At 40.2% G+C, this 19403-nt stretch overlaps 1 long non-coding RNA gene across 1 annotated transcript; it reads right to left on the bottom strand.

The window, feature by feature from the left end:
• Nucleotides 1–1144: 1144 nt before the first annotated feature.
• Gm42181 lies at nt 1145–17250 on the bottom strand. The gene is made up of 3 exons (XR_880630.2): nt 17071–17250; nt 2914–3024; nt 1145–2618 (listed from the first exon to the last, which is right to left on the bottom strand). It is a non-coding gene; the product is annotated as a predicted gene, 42181 (long non-coding RNA).
• Nucleotides 17251–19403: the final 2153 nt, after the last annotated feature.

A 19403-nucleotide genomic window follows, 5' to 3' on the forward strand; every position in this document is an offset into this window, starting at 1 on the left:
GGATCCACGTGCTCTCTTTCAGTATTTTCCTATTATAAGTGCCTTTTATGTTTGAATTCTGACATAGCTAAAGCCTTCTGCCAGTGTTCCAACAGTCCTAGAACATCCTTGAGCAAGGCCATGGGCTTGAAATTCAGTAAGAATGTTGCTAATCAGAATAGCCTCTGGTACTATACTATCACTTTGAATAAAGGCTAGGTCACTCCCTTACACAGGAATTTACCATCACTGAGGAAGAAGGAAGTTTCAGACCAAAAGAGTAACCAGAATAGATACTTAGAACTATAGCGAAGTTACACCTATACACACACATATTTACAATGGCGTAAGGGGAAGATGGACTATACAATAGACTAAAATAGGAACTATGGCAAGGGCGCAAAGTCCTTGACCCTGGCATCTAAGATTTGTGAATCTTAGGTGGAGCCCTTGTTGATCCTAGTTGTTATCAATGAATTCTATCCCAGGTGGTTCCCTTTAGACCTCTTGTGTTTGCATTACTCTGTTTTATGTAAGATTCTGGTCACCTCATTTGTAACTTACGAATATGTCACCCAACTTCCTTATTGTCTTCTGCATAAAAAGTCTGATGCTTGATTTGAAAAATACATTCAGATTTCACACAACCTCTCCTGTGTGTGTCTGTTTGTGAATTCATCCTACGCTTTGCCCACCCACAACTAGAGACCTGTTCCAAGCAGACAAAGGGGCCCAGAGTGTCTGTGGCAATTATGGAAAATAAATATAAATGCATTTCCTTGGTGAATTTAACGAAGAATGATCTAAGATTTGAATTTATTATTTCTCTCCCTCCAATATCTTCCACTGTTTCTCTCTGTTGCATGAATCTGTGTCTTTACCAGCTTGAATAACTGAATCAATTTCTCTCTCTCTCTCTCTCTCTCTCTCTCGCTCGCTCGCTCGCTTGCTCCCTCTCGCTCTCTTTCTCTCCGTCTCTCTCCCTCTCTCCCTCTCTCTCCCTCTCCCCTCTCTCTCTTTCTCTGTCTCTACCCCCATTGAGCCACACAAAAAGCACCATATGGGGAAAAATTAGTGATACCTAAAGAAATGTTTCATAGTGTTTTTCAAGTGAATAAATAACTGACTTCAACTGATCTGGATAAAAAACATTACAAATACCATTTTATGCACTATTTATATATTTTATTCAATATTTGTGGTGGGTATTCATTTTTAAAAAACAGCTTTGATCCTATTTACCATTTTCCAAATGTGATCATTGTAACACTTACATAGATACACATTCATTACACTCTGGGTCAGAAGCATTGAAAAACATATTTTAAAATAACAGCTATGCCTTACATCAGATTATAATGATTGGTTACTTAAAACTCAAGGCAAGTAAGGTTGGTTGTTCCATTAGTCCCTTAAAGAGAGGTTATACAAAGGAAATGCATACAGTTGGCATTGTTCTACGTCTGAAGTGACCTCAGAGTATATTATTAACTCTGGTTTTGAGATTAAGCAAAAAGGCCAGTCATAGTAAAAGAAATTTCTCCTGAGAAATTTTTATTAAAAATTCATTACCATTGGTGTAGACTTGAGGTAAAGGTAGCTTGGCCTTCACAGAGTGATTTTGACCTGAAGGAGAATTTTCTCATAGATGCCCCAAATATTTCCGTGTGGTTTTCCTGCATGGATTTGGGAAATGGGTTATTTGGGTCTCAGAAGTATGGGAATGTAAGTTCCCTCAGACTAAGGAGTCTTTAGGAGAACCAAGAACCAGGTTGACCTGTGGCAGCTTGGACAAGTGCTGGCTCCTGAGGCAGGCAGTGCTCCAGAGGAGTTAAAGTCATAGGAGATGCATATACATCGACATCATGTGACAGCAATATTTGCCAAGTGAACCCGTTGCTCTCTTCTCAGTAGAATGCATCTGCCATTGAGGGATGTGATGAAATTTCCTGGGATAGCTTCCTGGCCTCTTTGCACACAGTAGTAATATGCAGCAATGCTTTGGATCCTTAGGTCTTCTCTGGGCTAAGCTGCTTACTCAAAACTATTTTGAAGAAGTCACACCTAATGCTGGATATCCTTGGATCATCCCATGGTGTTTGGGGCACACAGACCTACTACATAAATAGCTCTTTATTTTTCCTTCCTCACTTTTCTCTCCTTCATTCTTGTCTCTTACACTCTATCTCCACATGTGTACCTAGCCCCAGACATGAGTATGTGACTGTTTACAGAGGACATAGAAAGTCTTAAAGTGACTTAGGGACTTTGGAAAAACAGAAGACAGTGAAGTATTTTGAGTGATACTTAGTGATTAGAGTAGGGTGTGATGGAGCTGTGGGCTGGGGAGAAGAGAGAGATTGTCACAGATCTCGAGATTCCTTATTATGATTGCATGGCTATGTGCAGGAGATGGTTCAGATGGGGGCCCAAACCCAGGGCGTGGCAGGCATGAAGGCAGGTGGTATGGAATGCTTCTCCTTTTGCTATGTCCTCATCCACACATAAGATTCCTGGGCTTCCTGACTTCTCAACAATTGTTGTGAATGTACGCTGCTGCCCTCTGGTGGTAGGTGGGTTGGAAGACATGCTGCGGCATCAACCTGGACCCTGATGACTGGGTGCCTGAAGACTCAGACCTTAGTTAATGGAAAAAAGAATCAAAGGTATTGGCAAATATTCTTATCTCCTGGCTCCAGCTTGAAAATGTGAATAGAGCTGCCTGTGCTTTGCCCTGAATCCACCCCAGAGCTATATTCTGGTAGATTGAAGCTGTCTACTCTCCCAGGGGCCCAGCTGAGGTTGTTGGAATTCACCCTTTTGGCATTTGTTCATCTTCCCTTATAACCTAATCTCTCAGCTACAACCAACTCTCTCATCTACCAGCACAGGGTTCTCCTGGGAAGACTGGGGGACAAGCATCTTTAAACTTACAGCATTCTTGTGGTCTGAATTCCAAATGTTTGCGCACTCATGACAAGCTTGGCAGCTGTACAGCAGGTACTTTATTGTTAATGACGTAGTCATAAGCCAGGTATCTCGGCCCTGAGAACAAAAAATTATTAATCTGAGTCAAGCTCTCAGATAGGAAAATGGAAACACCATTACCATATAGATGGACTTTGCTATGATTTTTACTACTCTGTCCACTGCATGTATGTATGAACGATAAAGGCGGCATCTTACCACTACAAGACAGGATATTAAAAACAAAGAGAATTTATTGAACTTTCTAGAAGCTATTTGACTTTTCCTATGAACTGTGGTCCTCCACTGCCAGGTTGCTGACCTGGCTCCCCAACAAACACCCCTAACATCTATTTATATTATATTCTGATGACATAACCCAACCTGGTGCCGCCTGAGACTCCATTGTAAAGAAAAAATATACAGCTCACATCCACAGGTTGATGGAGGACATCAGAGGCAAAGATCATTCTCACACAAACAACTGGCAAGATTGTTGGTAATTGATCTTCACCAGGCATCTGGGGTCCATGCAACTTTCTGAGTTACTCAGATTAAAGTACATTTCACTTAAACTGGACATCCTGGTTCAAGATTATGCCAGGTTTGTATTCAAATTAATCTAAAACAGGGAGCCCTTACCTAGGAAGGGTTCGAAATATGAAATAAACACCTCAGCAACTTTAGGGAAACTGACTTCAGCAAGCTTCAGCCTGCCAGGGGATGGAAAACTTTACTTGCTAGGTTTGCAGGTACCTTTTTGTTGAGGCCAGCCAACAGCTCACATGTATGGGTTCAGCAATGCCTCTACAAGAATTATGCCAATTGTCACAACACAATTTGTGACTCTTAGGCTATATTGGGAGCTAGAGGTCATCCTCCTCATCTTTATTGTCTCTATGGCCTGATGAATCAGACCAAAAGCCATAATATGTACTGGAATGCTTTTAGAATGAAAATTAGTAGCTGCCATCTGCACACTCTTGGGGGCAGGGATGCACACCTGGTACAGTCAGGCTGAAGGGTGTTGATTGACCTGCTTGAAAAACAAAATCCAGACAGTGAAAGGCAACAGTACACAGTTTCTTTGTGGAAGCACAGGTACTTTATTCAGTTGCAAATTAGCAACAATCAAGATCAGGCTCTGGCCTCCAGGTGTGTGGGAGCTGGCTTTTAGAATTAGTAAAAAGGCCAGAGATTCTCTGGAAGTGGAGGCTGTGCTCTGAATCAACTTTGCTAGATAATCAAGATTTTTAGCTATCTTCAATAGGAATCTCTAATATTGGACTTATTACTAGACCAGTCCAAGACTGTGTTAGAATAACTGGTCACCTTTAAGAAAAGAGAAAAATCATTATGACTATTATATGACTAATATTTCTAGTCAGAATATACAGTCTCTGATGTTCATTTTGCCATAAAGTTTTAAAAGCTTGAAGCAAGAGAGCTTCACTAGTCCAAACTGGAAAAATGGAAAGCAAGGATGGGTCGAAAACATGTACCCAATTTAGCTTCCTTGTCACTTCAGTCAGGGCACTGAGCCAACTCACCTGCCAGCTTGTCAAACGAATTAGCCATCATGCTTCTGCAGTGTTCCATGGAGAGAACCTATGTTTTTCCTTTCCCTAATAAGGTAGCTGTTTAGGATCAAACCATATGCCAATAAGTAGATCCTTTTAAGATACTATAAAGCATTAAGTTCTTTGACATCCAAATTTCAAAATTCTAAAATAAAAGTATGATTTAAATAATGTGCACAGAAATACACTAAATAATATGCACAGGGATATAATTTCCCCCTTCTTTGTCTTTTAAGAAGTTAAAGTTTTTTTTGTTTGTTTGTTTTTTTTTTGTTTTTTTGTTTTTTTTTTTTTGTTTTGTTTTGTTTTGTTTTTATCGTAAACTTTTTTTTAATTAGGTATTTTCCTCGTTTACATTTACAATGTTATCCCAAAAGTCACCCATACCCACCCCACCCCCCATTCCCCTACCCACCCACTCCCCCTTTTTGGCCCTGGTGTTCCTCTGTACTGGGGCATATAAAGTTTGCAAGTCCAAAGGGCCTCTATTTCCAGTGATGGCCAACTAGACCATCTTTTGATACATATGCAGCTAGAGTCAAGAGCTCCGGGGTACTCGTTAGTTCATATTGTTGTTCCACATATAGGTTTGCAGTTCCCTTTAGTTCCTTGGGTACTTTCTCTAGCTCCTCCATTGGGGGCCGTGTGACCCATCCAATAGCTGACTGTGATCATCCACTTCTGTGTTTGCTAGGCCCTGGCATAGTCTCACAAGAGACAGCTATATCTGGGTCCTTACAGCAAAATCTTGCTAGTGTATGCAATGGTGTCAGCGTTTGGAGGCTGATTATGGGATGGATCCCTGGATATGGCAATCACTAGATGGTCCATCCTTTCGTCACAGCTCCAAATTTTGTCTCTGTAACTCCTTCCATGGGTGTTTTGTTCCCATTTCTAGGAATGGGCAAAGTGTCCACACTTTGGTCTTCATTCTTAAAGTTAAAGTTTTAAAGTTCCACAATATCTTGTCCTTTAGAATTAATAACTTGTAGACAAAACATCTCAAATACTTGACTGTTATAGTCAGTATTCACGTAACATGGGCAGTGATTAATAGCACTTTGAATTGTTTCTCTTAAAGAGTGAGTGGTTGATGTCCAGGACTCCACAGAAAGTTGTCTGCACAGACCAGAGTGTGGACCTCAGAAGCTAACAGCTTCTGGGACAGGCGAGAGCCACAGAGCTTCTGAGGCAGCGCCGTTTTCGGGCTCCAGACATCTGGCCATCTTCCCGGCCAGATGACAGGGGTCTGCCCAGCCTGGGAGGCTAGGATTTTGACTCAGGAGCGGCGGGAGCCACCTTGGTTCCCGGACTCAGCAGAAAGCAGCCTGCACAGGTGAGAGTGTGGACTACAGAAGCTAACAGCTTCTGGGACAGGCAAGAGTGACAGAGCTTTTGAGGCAGCGCCATATTCGGGCTTCAGACATCCGGCCACCTTCCCGGCCAGAGGTCAGGTGTCTGCCCGGACGGAGAGGCCCTAGCCTCAGGATCCGCGGGAGCCATTTTGGTTCCGGGACTTCACAGAAAGTAGTCTGCACAGATGAGAGTGTGGACTACTGAAATTAACAGCTTCTGGGACAGGTGAAAGCAACACAGCTTCTGGAAAAGGTTCTATTTTGGCCCTTCATCTTCGGCCAGGAGAAGGTCCAAACACCAGATAAGTGTGCACCTTCCCTGTAAGAGGTGAGCTTGCCTGCAGACAGCGCTCTGACCACTGAAACTCAGAGGAGAGATCTAGTCTCCCAGGTCTGCTGATAGAGGGTAACAGAATCACCAGAGGAACAATCTCTAAACAGAGACAACTATAACAACTAACTCCAGGTATTACCAGATGGCGAAAGGTAAAAGTAAGAATCTTACTAACAGAAACCAAGACCACTCACCATCATCAGAACCCAGCACTCCCACTTTGCCAAGTCCAGGGCAACCCAACACACCCGAAAAGCTAGACCCGGATTTAAAAGCATATCTCATGATGATGGTAGAGGACATCGAGAAAGACTTTAATAACTCACTTAAAGAAATACAGGAGGGGCCACCTTCCTGGTGAGAGCACAGGGGTCCGCCCGGCCCGAGAAGTTTCTTCCATAGGCCCTGGCGGCCGGAGCCTCCTTGGCTCCGGGACTCCGCGGAGGGCAGGCTGCACGGGTGAGGGTGTGGAATACAGAGGCCAGCCGTTTCTGGGACAGGCGAGAGCCAGAGAGCTTCTGAGGTGGCACAAACTTCGGCTCCAGACAATCGGCCACCTTCCTGGCCAAAGCAACAGAGCTCCTGGGAAAAATCCTGTTTTGGGCCTTCATCTTCAGCCAGGAGAAGGTCCAAACACCAGATAACTGTGCACCTTCCCTGAAAGAGGAGAGCTTGCCTGCAGAGACTGCTCTGACCACTGAAACTCAGAGGAGAGAGCTAGTCACCCACGTCTGCTGATAGAGGGTAACAAAATCAACAGAGTAATAATCTCTAAAAAAAGACAACTATAACAACTAAATCCAGAGATTGCCAGATGGCGAAAGGAAAAAGTAAGAATCCTACTAACAGAAACTAGGACCACTCACCATCATCAGAACCCAGAACGCCCACTTTGCCCAGTCCAGAGGATCCTAACACAACTGAAAAGGTAGACCTGGATTTAAAAACATATCTCATGATGATGGTAGAGGACATAAAGAAGGAATTTAATAATTCACTTAAAGAAATACAGGAGAACACTCCTAAAGAGTTACAAGTCCTTAAAGAAAAACAGGAAAACACAACCAAACAGGTAGAAGTCTTTATAGAAAATCAGGAAAACACTTCCAAACTGATGATGGAAATGAACAAAACCATATTAGACCTAAAAAGGGAAGTAGACACAATGAAGAAAACCCAAAGTGAGGCAACACTGGAGATAGAAACCCTAGGAAAGAAATCTGGAACCATAGATGCCAGCATCAGCAACAGAATACAAGAGATGGAAGAGAGAATCTCAGGTGCAGAAGATTCCATAGAGAACATCGGCACAACAATCAAAGAAAATGGAAAATGCAAAAAGATCCTAACTCAAAACATCCAGGAAATACAGGACACAATGAGAAGACCAAACCTATGCATAATAGGAGTGGATGAGAATGAAGAATTTCAACTCAAAGAACCAGCAAACATCTTCAACAAAATTATTGAAGAAAACTTCCCAAATCTAAAGAAAGAGATGCCCATGAACATACAAGAAGCCTACAGAACTCCAAATAGACTGGACCAGAAAAGAAATTCCTCCTGACACATAATAATCAGAACATCAAATGCACTAAATAAAGATAGAATACTAAAAGCAGTAAGGGAAAAAGGTCAAGTAACATATAAAGGCAAGCCTATCAGAATTACACCAGATTTTTCATCAGAGGCTATGAAAGCCAGAAGAGCTTGGAAAGATGTTATACAGACACTAAGAGAACACAAATTCCAGCCCAGGCTACTATACCCAGCCAAACTCTTAATTATCATAGATGGAGAAACCAAAGTATTCCACGACAAAAATAAATTCACCCATTATCTCTCCACGAATCCAGCCCTTCAAAGGATAATATCAGAAAAAAAGAAAAAAACCAATACAAGGACGGGAACCACGCCCTAAAAAAACCAAGAAAATAATCCATCAACAAAACTAAAAGAAGACAGCCACAAGAACAGAATGCCAACTTTAACAACAAAAATAACAGGAAGCAACAATTACTTTTCCTTAATATCAATAGTCTCAACACCCCAATAAAAAGACATAGACTAACAAACTGGCTACACAAACATGACCCAACATTTTGCTGCTTACAGGAAACTCATCTCAGAGAAAAAGATAGACACTACCTCAGAATTAAAGGCTGGAAAACAATTTCCAAGCAAATGGTATGAAGAAACAAGCTGGAGTAGGCATCCTAATATCTGATAAGATTGACTTCCAACCCAAAGTCATCAAAAAAGACAAGGAGGGGCACTTCATACACATCAAAGGTAAAATCCTCCAAGAAGAACTCTCAATTATGAATATCTATGCTCCAAATACAAGGGCAGCTACATTCATTAAAGAAACTTTAGTAAAGCTCAAAGCACACATTGCACCTCACACAATAATAGTGGGAGACTTCAACACACCACTTTCACCAATGGACAGATCATGGAAACAAAAACTAAACAGGGACACAGTGAAACTAACAGAAGTGATGAAACAAATGGACTTAACAGATATCTACAGAACATTTTATCCTAAAACAAAAGGATATACCTTCTTCTCAGCACCTCATGGTACCTTCTCTAAAATTGACCACATAATTGGTCACAAAACAAACCTCAACATATACAAAAATATTGAAATTGTCCCATGCGTCCTATCAGACCACCATGGTCTAAGGCTGATCTTCAATAACAAAATAAATAATAGAAAGCCAACATTCACATGGAAACTGAACAACACTCTTCTCAATGATACCTTGGTCAAGGAAGGAATAAAGAAAGAAATTAAGGACTTTTTGGAGTTTAATGTAAATGAAGCCAAAACATACCCAAACTTATGGGACACAATGAAAGCATTCCTAAGAGGAAATCTCATAGCTCCGAGTGTTTCCAAAAAGAAACTGGAGAGAGCACACATTAACAGCTTGACAACACATCTAAAAGCTCTAGAACAAAATGAAGCAAATTCACCCAAGAGGAGTACATGACAGGAAATAATCAAACTCAGGGGCGAAATCAACAAAGTGGAAACAAGAAGAACTATTCAAAGAATCAACCAAATGTGGAGCTGGTTCTTTGAGAAAATCAACAAGATAGACAAACCCTTAGCCAGACTCACTAGAGGGCACAGAGAAAGCATTCAAATTAACAAAATCAGAAATGAAAAGTGAGACACAACAACAGATCCTGAAGAAATCCAAAACTCCATCAGATCCTTCTACAAAAGGCTATACTCAACAAAACTGGAGAACCTGGATGAAATGGAGAAGTTTCTAGATAGACACTAGGCACCAAAGTTGAATCAAGATCCGGTTAAATGATCTAAACAGCCCTATATACCCCAAAGAAATAGAAGCAGTCATTAATAGTCTCTGAACCAAAAAAAAAAAAAAAAAAAAAAAAAAAAAAAAAAAAAAAAAAAAAAAAAACCCAGGACCAGATGGGTTTAATGCAGAGTTCTATCAGACCTTCAAAGAAGATCTAATTCCAGTTCTTCACAAACTATTCCACAAAATAGAAACAGAAGGTACTCTACCCAACTCATTCTATGAAGCCACAATTATTCTGATACCTAAACAGCAAAGAGACACAACAAAGATAGAGAACCTCAGACCAATTTCCCTTATGAATATTAATGCAAAATACTCAATTAAGTTTTTGGTAACTGAATCCAAGAACACATCCAAACAATCATCCATCCTGACCAAGTAGGTTTCATCCCAGGGATGCAGGATTGGTTCAATATACGGAAATCCATCAAGGTAATCCATTATATAAACAAACTCAAAGACAAAAACCACATGATGATCTCCTTAGATGCTGAGAAAGCATTTGACAAAATCCAACACCCATTCATGATAAAATTGTTGGAAAGATCAGGAATTCAATGCCAATACCTAAACATGATAAAAGCAATCTACAGCAAACCAGTAATCAACATCAAAGTTAATGGTGAGAAGCTGGAAGCAATTCCACTGAAATCAGGGACTAGACAAGGCTGACCACTCTCTCCCTACCTATTCAACATTGTACTTGAAGTCCTAGCCAGAGCAATTAGACAACAAAGAGAGATCACGGGGATAAAAATTGGAAAAGAAGAAGTCAAAATATCACTTTTTGCAGATGATATGATAGTATATATAAGTGACCCTAAAAATTTTACCAGAGAACTCCTAAGCCTGATAAACAGCTTCAGTAAAGTAGCTGGATATAAAATTAACTCAAACAAGACAATGGCATTTCTGTACACAAAGGATAGACAGGCTGATAAAGAAATTAGGGAAACAATACCCTTCTCAATAGTCACAAATAATATAAAATACCTTGGTGTGACTCGAACTAAGGAAGTGAAAGATCTATATGATAAGAACTTCATGTCTCTGAAGAAAGAAATTAAAGAAGATCTCAGAAGATAGAAAGATCTCCCATGTTCATGGATTGGCAGGATCAATATAGTAAAAATGGCTTTCTTGCCAAAAGCAATCTACAGATTCAATGCAATCCCCATCAAAATTCCAACTTAATTCTTCAACGAATTAGAAAGGGCAATCGGCAGATTCATCTGGAATAACAAAAAACCTAGGATAGCAAAAACTCTTCTCAAGGATAAAAGAACCTGTGTTGGAATCACCATGCCCGACCTAAAGCTGTACTACAGAGCAACTGTGATAAAAACTGCATGGTACTGGTATAGTGACAGACAAGTAGAGCAATGGAACAGAATTGAAGACCCAGAGATGAACCCACACACCTATGGTCACATGATCTTTGACAAGAGAGCTAAAACCATCCAGTGGATAAAAGACAGCATTTTCAACAAATGGTGCTGGCACAACTGGCTGTTATCATGTAGAAGAATGCGAACTGATCAATTCCTATCTCCTTGCACTAAGGACAAATCTAAGTGGATTAAGGAACTCCACATAAATCCAGAGACACTGAAACTTATAGAGGAGAATGTAGGGAAAAGCCTCAAAAATATGGGTACAGCGGAAAAATTCCTGAATAGAACAACAATGGCTTGTGCTGTAAGAGTGAGAATCGATAAATGGTACCTCATAAAATTGCAGAGCTTCTGCAAGGCAAAAGACACCGTCAATAAGACAAAAAGTCCACCAACAGATTGGGAAAGGATCTTTACCTATCCCAAATCAGATAGGGGATTAATATCTAATATATTTATGAATTCAAGAAGTTAGACTCCATAAAATCAAATAACCCCATTAAAAATGGGGCTCAGAACTGAAAAAAGAATTCTCACCTGAGAAATACAAATGGCAGAGAAGCACCTGAAAAAAAAATGTTCATCATCCTTAATCAACAGGGAAATGCAAATCAAAACAACCCTGAGATTCCACATCACACCAATCAGAATGGCTAAGATGAAAAATTCAGGTTACATCAGATGCTGGCGAGGATGTGGAGAAAGAGGAACACTCCTCCATTGTTGGTGGGATTGCAAGCTTGTATAACCACTCTGGAAATGTGATTCCTCAGACAATTGGACATAGTACTACCGTAGGATCCTGCAATACCTCTCCTGGGCATATATCCAGAAGATGTCCCAACTGGTAAGAAGGACACATGCTCCACTATGTTCATAGCAGCCTTATTTATAATAGCCAGAAGCTGGAAAGAACCCAGATGACCCTCAACAGAGGAATGAATACAGAAAATGTTGTACATTTACACAATGGAGTACTACTCAGCTATTAAAATGAATGAATTTATGAAATTCCTAGGCAAATGGTTGGACCTGGAGGGCATCATCCTGAGTGAGGTAACCAATCACAAAGGAACTCACAGAACATGTACTCACTGATAAGTGGATATTAGCCCAGAAACTCAGGATACCCAAGATATAAGATACAATTTTCTAAACGCATGAATCGCAAGAAGAACAAAGACCAAAGCGTGGACACTTTGCCCCGTCTTAGAATTGGGAACAAAACACCCATGGAAGGAGTTACAGAGACAAAATTAGGGGCTGTGATGAAAGGATGGACCACCTTGTGATTGCCATATCCAGGGATCCATCCCATAATCAGCTTCCAAATGCTGACACCATTGCATACACTAGCAAGATTTTGCCTAAAGGACCCAGATATAGCTGTCTCTTGTGAGACAATGCCATGGCCTAGCAAACACAGAAGTTGATGCTCACAGTCAGCTATTGGATGGATCACAGGGCCTCCAATGGAGGAGCTAGAGAAAGTACCCAAGGAGCTAAAGGGAACTGCAACCCTATATGTGGAACAACAATATGAACTAACCAGTACCCCGGAGCTCTTGTCCCTAGCTGCCTATGTATCAAAAGATGGCCTAGTTGGCCATTACTGGAAAGAGAGGCCCATTGGACTTGCAAACTTTATATGCCCAGTACAGCGGAACGCCAGGGCCAAAAAGGGGGAGTTGGTGGGTAGAGCAGTGGGGGGTGGGTGGGTATGGGGGAATTTTGGGATAGCATTGGGAAATGAAAATGAGGAAAATACCTAATTAAAAAAAAGAATGAAGTAGAAATAAAAAAATGAGTGGTTGTAACTAGAAGGCTTGAAAAGTTATTAATAGTTACATGTGCATAATTTATTTATTAACTTAGGAATAAGAGCATTTATTTGCAGCAATTTATTAAGTCTAATTCCTCAAGAATTCACACCCTTATGTGGAAACAAGTAGTAACTGAGGACACTGAGGAAAGAATTTTATAGGCACAATTTTCAAGAATACTAAAATATTATATTAAACCATAATTGTTTTGAATATATAAAGAATATGTAGGACCTATAGACTGCCTGAGATATAAATCCAACATGGCATTGCTTTAAGTTATCTAGGCAATCGAGAAAAATTTATTAAATGTCTAAAACCAGCCTTCTTAAAAGGACAGCATTTTTTCTATGAGTTGTATATGCATAAGCAATTGCAAATTTGAGATTAATAGCATCTGAAGGACGAAAAATCTTAAGCAATTGTGAGCTCTGACATAATATTTACTATTAATATACAAATGAAGGTTTGATTGTTCAGCATTTTAAAACACCATCTACAGCACACAACGTAATTATCTGTGCTGAAACAGTGGGAAGAATAAGCATGTGATCTAATTTACATCTACTTACTTCCCATACAGGGGTTGTTTTTAAACACAATAATTGGGATGTATGCATGCATGGATTTATAGAAGCTACAGAAGCATGCATAAAAACAATTCTTAACTTATCTTTGGGATATTGATTGTCAATCTTATTTAAAATGATGGTATGCAATAGATTAATATTTTGTAATAACTAAATTAATTGCTGTTTTGAACACAGAACAGACACTTAGTCAGGTTTTTAAGACACAAATTTTGTTATAGGTTTTCTAAAATACACAAGTATATCTTACAATCCTTTATTAGTACCAAAGTAGTTTTAATAGGATGTAGAAACTGTGTTTTGAGGTGAACGACACCTCGGCCTTGCACACCCTTGGCCTTCCTCTCAGGCAGAAGAGGCTGAAGGCAGCCCAATCTGTTGTAGGCCAGAAAGCCCACCCTGAGTCTTAGTGCAAAAATTATGGCTACCCAGGTCGGGACAGGTGGAGGCTTATGGGGCAATGGCAAGGGCAGCCCTCTCTTGAGTTCCTTACAAAGCCTCCCACTTTCTGGAGACCTCCCGAACCACTACAGCTCAGGGAAAGCTGTGTGCCCCAAGGTCCCGCCCCACAGCAGCCAGCAGCTAGCTGGCTCCACGTGGGCCAACAATTGGCTGGGAGGATGAGAAAATGACTTTACAATAATGTTTTCTCTTGCCAAAGAATTGTTGTTGGCACAGCTAATATTTGATTAACATTGATTATTATTAATAACAATTGAGACTGCAAGCTTATACAACCACTCTGGAAATCAGTCTGGCGGTTTCTCAGAAAATTGGACATGGTACTACTGAAGGATCCCGCAATACCTCTACTGGGCATATATCCAGAAGATGTACCAACTAGTAAGAAAGAAACATGTTCCACTATGTTCATAGCAGCCTTATTTATAATAGCCAGAAGCTGGAAAGAACCCAGATGCCCCTCAACAGAGGAATGGATACAAATAATGTGGTACATTTACACAATGGAGTGCTACTCAGCTGTTAAAAAGAATGAATTTATGAAATTCCTTGGCAAATGGTTGGACCTGGAGGGCATTATCCCGAGTGAGGCAACCCAATCACAAAAGAACTCAAGTGATATGTACTTCTGATAAGTGGATATTCGCCCAGAAACTTAGAATACCCAAGATATAAGTTACAATTTGCAAAACTCATGAAACTCAAGGAGAAGGAAGACCAAAGTGTGGACACTTTGCCCCTTCTTAGAGTTGGGAACAAAATACCCATGGAAGGAGTTACATAGACAAAGTTTGGATCTGAGAGAAAAGGATGGACCATCTAGAGACTCCCATATCCAGGGATCCATCCCATAATCAGCCTCCAAAGGCTGACACCATTGCATACACTAGCAAGATTTTGCTGAAAGGACCCTGATATAGCTATCGCTTTTGAGACTATGCCGGAGTCTTGCAAACACATAAGTGGATGCTCACAGTCAGCTATTGGATGGATCACAGCGCCCCCAATGGAGGAGCTAGAGAAAATACCCAAGGATCTAAAGGGATCTGCAACCCTATAGGTGGAACAACATTATATATATAGGTGAACTATCCAGTACCCCGAAGCGCTTGACTCTAGATGCATATATATAAAAAGATGGCCTAGTCGGCCATCACTGGAAGGAGAGGCCCATTGGACTTGCAAATTTTATATGCCTCAGTACAGGGGAATGCCAGGGCCAAAAAGTGGGAGTGGGTGGGTAGGGGAGTGGGGGGGAGGGTATGGGGAACTTTTGGGATAGCATTAGAAATATAAATGAGGACAATACCTAATAAAAATAATTAATAACAATTATAAAAGCTTTCTTTATTTTCTGCAAAGCCTTCTGTAGTAAACTAAAACCCTAAGTAATAAAAAGATATCGCCTCTGAATCTTTTCAGGAGCAACAGCTACTCCCCAAAACTTAAAAGCTCCTTGTGTGAGAGCAAGGATTTAAAGTAAACTTCCCTTGAGAGGCATTAGCTAATAAAATATTTCTACTTAGAAAACAATGTACACTGGAAGATTCAAACTCTTGGCTTGTTGTATAGAAGCAGAAATGATAAAAATTTCGTACATAATGTAGATCAATATTTATCCATATCTAGAGGCAAAATATTCCAGTTATTTTAAACTTACTTGAAGCAAAACCTTTACAATCATTAAGATGCAAAGGAGAGAGAGAAAAAAGAAACACACTTTTATATCTATAATAACTATATAAAATGTAGGCAAGCCAGATTATAATGCCTTTATAAATTTTACAGTCTGATTGATCCTTTATAAACTATGGATTTGAACTTTATTAAAACAGCATCTGGCTAGATCTGCAAAGATGCTCTTTTAGCTAAAGGGAATTTCCCCTGGAGGCAAATCTCCAGAGCTTCCCTAGGCACTGTTTGCAAGACAAAGGAAAGTCACACAAACCAAGCAAAAGCTGCTCTGAGCTTAGTTCCTCTTGCCATGAGGATGATATTAGAATTACTAAGTTTCTTTTGCAACATTAGATTATATCTATAACTTTGGGAAAGCAAAACCCAATTTCAAAACAATTTATCACTTTAAGAATCAACATTAAAACTTCACTACTACATTGCAAAATTTGGCTGCCAATTTATATCTATGAATGCATGACAATGTAAGCTTTAACGCTTCATAAAAGAGACATTGCTTTAAATTTTATCTTAATCTTACTTTCTAGGATAACAATCACATTAAATATTATCTCAGTTAAAAGTATCTTAGGAGGCCCAGTTTTTTGGCCTGCTCCACCACATGATTGAAAAGATTCCTGAGTTGCCAAATTAAGGCTAAACTTCTGTTACCAATATAACAATTATTTAATCTTAACCAATAATTTATGAGCTGATTGTGAAGACACACTGAGCATATTACTAGTTAAAAAGAAGAAGAAGAAGAAGAAGAAGAAGAAGAAGAAGAAGAAGAAGAAGAAGAAGAAGAAGAAGCTATACCAGCACTTTTCTAAATTTTCACATAGCTCTAAACACATGCACAAAACACACAAAGCAGAAACCAACAGCTCCAGACATGTGGAACCCCTACTTGTCCTCAATGAGCAGGCAAAAGAATTAGAAGGGTAAGCTTCCTTTTCATAAACAAAACTTGGTCCATCTTGACCAATCTCTGGAGACCACCAGGTGACTCTTGCTCTCCCACTTCCCAGGGTGTCCCCTGGTGAGGTGACAGTCTTCCTAGCACATCTGCTGACCACAGCCTGAAGGGACAGCTGCAAATATCAAGCGCACATTTCATAAAATCCCATTGTCTATAAACACCAGAGAAAACAAACTCAGGCAGATCTAAACTCAGACTGCACCATGTTTCAGAGGCACGAAACAAAACACAGACAACAAACCAATACAACAAGCACATGTTCAATTCCGGAAACATAAGACAGACACTTAGAATGAAGACACCAGCTGGCACACACACAAGAGGGGGATTCCCCAATTTTCTCTCTGTCCCTGGGAGAGTTTCAAAATCCACTTTCTTTCTGCCTAATGCAGTTTCCAACTGCGGCCATCTGCCTGATTATTAAATCCCTTTTATTAAAACCTAATATTTCTCTCTCCTAAAAAAACAGCTTCTAGAAGCTGCAGCCAAAGGCCTGCCTGTTGAGTTCCTAGTTCCCGGTAGCTCACTGCTAAACCTAAGTGAATCCAGCGTGCTGGTATAGCACTGATCCATCTTATCCCATACCAACCTTCTGTGGTACAAATTTTAATTCTTTTCTTCTTGCATGGAGCTACAAATCAGCAGTGTTTCTTCCAAATGTCCTCTGCCTTTCTCAGGTCCTGCATTGGTTCGCCAAATTGTTGAGGCTGGCCAGTGGCTCACATGTCCGGGTTCGAGCCTGGAAGGCATCTTGGAATCTGGAAGAAAAGAGGGAATCTAGGCTATGAGAGAAAGGATGGAACCAAGACAATAGTCTGATCAAGGTTCAATTTTAATATAGGGGAACACGTGCTTATAAAGAGGGGGGCCCACTCCCACTGAATCATCCTTGGAGTCCAGCTGCATGTGTCCACATGTAGGCAATGGAACAGCTAGGCAGCAGGTAGCAGCAGCAGCAGTGGTTGAATAATAGGGTGGCAGGCTCCACTCCAGGTGATCTCCTAGTGACAAGTCAAGCCTGCTCAGCCTGTTTTCAGGCTGTGGGGGGGGGAGGTTACACCTTTTCCAGGTGGGTTGAAGCATTCATCTGGACTAAACCTGCTCAGATAGTAGCTTAAAAGTTCCTCCAGGAACTGGTCTCCTGATTATCTTCTAGCAATGGCGTCTGACAGTGACCCAGCATTCATAGCCATAACTTAACAATTAACAAAAGATTTGCACACATATTGAAAACATTATTATGCATATAATCCTCAGAATTTGGGCAGGTTAAAATAAAAGAGGACATTAAGAGAAACTTTAGCAAAGCTCTCATTAGAGTCCAGCAAATGTTAAATAGACCTTCCTTTGCTTTGGGCTTCTGTACCCCATATAGATAATAAATTAGTCCCTATGAATTTACATTTGAAAGATTTCCCCCACTGCTTCCCAAGCTCAGAGGCCAGCAGTTGATAGATCTCTCTAATGTTCATTATCAAGCTACTACAAGATCTCTAGTTCCCCATAAAGAGTATTTATCAGGATATTTGAGAGATTCAGTCTACATCTAAAGCCATCACCAGTTTCTGCTTGTTCAAATCTGGAGATAAAGTATGGGTCAAACAGGTAGCCATAGGGGCACTGAAAACAGCTGGAACCTGCTTGGAAGGGATGCTACATGGTGATTTTCTCCACATCTATGATTATGAAGGTAACTGCTGACACTACGTCGTGGATCCACCCTTTCCAGATCAAGAAATTTGAAGCCATGGATGTTCCTGCCAAATGGAATATATCTTGGAGTATGGATCCATTTCATCAGTCCCAAGATTCTTCCACTCCCTGGTCTTCTATTCTTATGATTTGCCCTATTGGTATGAGGATAGGGTAATCATCCAAACCCATGGCTCTCAGGACTGGACTTGGAAACTAAGGAAGACAAATACAGGGAAGGTATTAGCTAGCATGACTACAGACCAGAAACCCATATTTATCTTGACTTTTGTCATTGATATCTACTTTATATGTCTAGTTGCACGAGAAAAAGGAATGATGTTGGAATTTATTTTTTGAGATTGGAATACAGAGTTTACAGTTCTATGCAAGCCCTGTAGCTGCCCCCAGAAACAGAGAATCCATTTCAAAAATTCGGGTTGTAAAATAGAGGCTTCCTAAAAAAACACAGATGAATATATAGGAAGTCCCTTCCCCCAAAAAAATACACCATAGAAAAATATAATTCAATGGTCATAAAATGAAAACATCTAAAATTTTTGGTAAAAAAAAAAAAAATCTTGCATTTGGATAACAAGAAAAACCTGGGGAAACAAGATTCTGTTCCACAGGATGGGATCTGAGGAATGAAATTGATCACTATCCGCCAGAAATGTGCCAAGAATGCTGGCTATGCTTAGATACCAAGCCCTTCCCTAATTAACTAGTATGTCAGTCCACTAACCTACAAAACTCATTGTGACTGTGGTAGCCCAAATTAACATTAGAGGACTTATAATGGGATGAGACTTGTCTAATATCCAAAACCTTTAACTTAGGCACTTCTCCTTACTCTGATGCCTATTATTCTGCCTTATGGCTTGAATCTTCTGGACAACAGCCATATTACTGAGACCAATTGGTGGAAATGTAACAATGGTTTGACTCAATATGCCTCTTCTGATGCATTACAAACTAGGTAGACATGTTGATCAGGACCTAGATCTATTGAAACTATACTTAGATTCCCTTCTAGAAATGGCACAAAAGTGGAGAGTCTTAGACTTACTTCTCACAAGATAAGGGGGACTACATATGGCTTTGAAAGAACATATTCTTTCTGTACTAAGTCACCAGGAGTAAAAACAAACAAACAAACAATAACTCAAACGAGAAAAAGAAACAAAGACATTAATTAGAAAAATAGTACTAGTCTCTGTTCTTATAGGC

Source organism: Mus musculus, chromosome X, assembly GCF_000001635.26.
Source record: "Mus musculus strain C57BL/6J chromosome X, GRCm38.p6 C57BL/6J".
Classification (NCBI taxonomy): Eukaryota; Metazoa; Chordata; class Mammalia; order Rodentia; family Muridae; genus Mus; species Mus musculus.